General features: G+C 55.3%; 1 protein-coding gene across 2 annotated transcripts in view; it reads right to left on the bottom strand.

The window, feature by feature from the left end:
* SLC4A4 (solute carrier family 4 member 4) overlaps positions 1 to 2,523 on the bottom strand; it is a 152,161-nt gene that overhangs the window by 73,896 nt on the left and 75,742 nt on the right. The window lies entirely within an intron of this gene.

The following is a 2,523-nucleotide window of genomic DNA, read 5'->3' as shown; positions in this document are numbered from 1 at the left end:
AGCAAAGCGGGGCTCTGATGTATCCCCCCCGCACCGACACCGTCACACAAGAAATGACCATCTGCTGCCCCATTTCTTTCCCAAGAGCAAAAGGATTTCTGAGAATACATCCTCCTGCAAGCAGGACCCAAACAGCAACCTCTACGATGCAGCAAGGACTGGAAGGCGTTCGGCGCACGCCTGTGCCACTCAAACCTTCCCTGGTCCTGCCAATCTGATGGCTACGGAGCCTCATCTTCAAAAAAAGGAATGAAACGAAAGACAGGGCGGAGGGCGGCTCTGCCGGCAGGGAGCGGTGGCCCAGGGGCCCCTTCCAGGCTGCAGAGCTAACAAATACCCTTGAAGAAAACCTGACATTATTTAATCTGGGTTTGAAGCCCAACTGCCCTGGGAAAAAAAAAAAAAAAAGAAGAAGGAAAACCACGGGCAGGATCCATGCGAATGACATTCCGCTAAAGTGTTTCCTAAATAAATGTTTGGGAAAGTAATTCCCTACCATTAGGGACCTATCAAGATCGTAGGTCGCAAATCAATGGTGGCTGCCCCATAAGAGCCAGTAAGTTGCGTAATATTTTCTTACACACAACCTACAGCAGGGTCCCGTTCAGCTTCAGTGGAGATCGCTTCATTAATGACCCTTAATGAGCACCGCCCATTAAATGAGCAGGGTGCTTTGTAAATTGACATTGCTGCGTTTTACGGGTAAGCCCAGAGAGGAGGCGCCCCCCCGGTGGAGGAGGGCAGCGAAGGCCCAGCAAGCGGAAAGGCAAGCTGCTTCCTGAAGACGCCGGCGCGCGGGGGCGAGGAGCAAGCGATGCCCTCGGCAGGAACCGGGCGGCTGCGTCAAGGCTGGATGGACGTCACGCTGATGCCGAAACGAAAGGGGGACGCTGAAAGGGAATACCCACCTGGAAAGAAAACTTGGGGGAAAACTGGCGAGCGCTCGGGGCTGGCGGCACTTCCATTACCGTCGTTAGTCGTGTTGAGAGGCAGCCGCGCTCCCTCATTCAACTTTTGTCTGTCTAAGGGACAAATTCTGCCTTTAGAAGCACATGAGCGGCGCTCACTGAGCCCCAAGGCGCGTGGTATAACCCCACCAGATTCCTTCTGGTGTTCCTTTCTCATTAAAGCGTAAATAATAAATAATAAATACCAGCGACAACTGCTCATGAAGTATCGCCCTGTGTATCTACGGCTCTCCCTCCCTGAGCTGCGAAGCACCTGAAGTGTCACGGAACGTGATGCATTTTATATTCTCGTAACACACACGCATCCCAGGTGGGGAAACAGAGGCACAGCAGCGCGGAAGGAGCGGCTGAAGGTCGGCCAGCGGGCTGGGCAGAGCCAGGAAAGAATTTCTGGAGAATCAGGCCAATTGAGACAGGACCTGCACAGCCCCGTCAAACAAGGCAAAGAAATGAATGAAAAATGAAGTCATCGAGGGTGCCATGGAAAATAAGCAGGGGCTGGAGCGAGAACTTCGCTGGATGTCCTTTGCCAGCACCGCCCTTCCCGGGACAAGCCCGCTGCCCTTTTCCCTCTGACCACCCCCAAAGCCTAGCTCCGTACAGTGAAGAGATGGGGCTCTCCATCCAGGGTGGAGCTAATGACACACGGAGCCTGATCTACCTTCCAAGCCCCTAACTACCTCTGAGTTTGTCTTTAACACCCTGAGGCTCTGACGGCTCCTCAAGGACTGACTTTCATCGCAGAAAGGAAGAATTTGACTTTCACCAGCTGCTGAAAAAAGAGGCGGCTGCTACCAGCAGTGAAACCAGGAGCAATACAGAGGTGGAAGGTGGATGCGCACCGCCACCAGAGCCCCTTTTAACCCCTTCAGTTAAGGCTCTCATGTCAAATCCCAGCATCCCAGCATGGCTGGGGCTGGCAGGGCCCTCGGGAGCTCACCCAGTGCCACCCCCCTGCCCAAGCAGGCTCACCCAGAGCAGGGGGCACAGGACAGTGTCCAGGCGGGGGTTGAAGATCTCCAGAGAAGGAGACTCCACAGCCCCCCTGGGCAGCCTGGGCCAGTCCGAGCAATGCCACGCAGTCAGTCCCGAAGGTTTCTTTACGTTCCTCCGCCTCAGGAACTGACCCAGACAGGGACTCAGAATCAAACACTGAACTCGATGACTTGTTCAGCTGCAAGACAGGAAGAAAGCGCATCGTTGCCCAAACGCGGAGGCGCTCCCAACGGTCAGGGCTCTGGCTGTGGGATCACAAGCCTGCCGCGGGCCAGCCTGGAAGCACTCCTCATGTTACCATAACCCCCAGTTATGCCCTCCTGCGGGAAGGGCTTTGGGGCTGGAGCTGAGAACCGAGGGCATCCCCTAAGCCACACGTGGGGCGATGGAAGCACCTGAGCGATGCGTGCTAAAGATGTGTCCATCTTGTGTTTTGCCCCCCATATAGAATCATAGAATTGTCTAAGTTGGAAAAGCCCTTTAAGCTCCCCCAGCCCAACCGTTCCCCTACCCCTGCCATCCCACCCCCAAACCCTGGCCCTCAGCACCGCCTCTGCCC

The sequence above is a fragment of the Egretta garzetta genome, unplaced genomic scaffold (assembly GCF_000687185.1).
Source record: "Egretta garzetta isolate BGI_Z169 unplaced genomic scaffold, ASM68718v1 scaffold224, whole genome shotgun sequence".
Lineage (NCBI taxonomy): Eukaryota > Metazoa > Chordata > Aves > Pelecaniformes > Ardeidae > Egretta > Egretta garzetta.
This window is presented reverse-complemented; position numbering and strand designations above follow the sequence as displayed.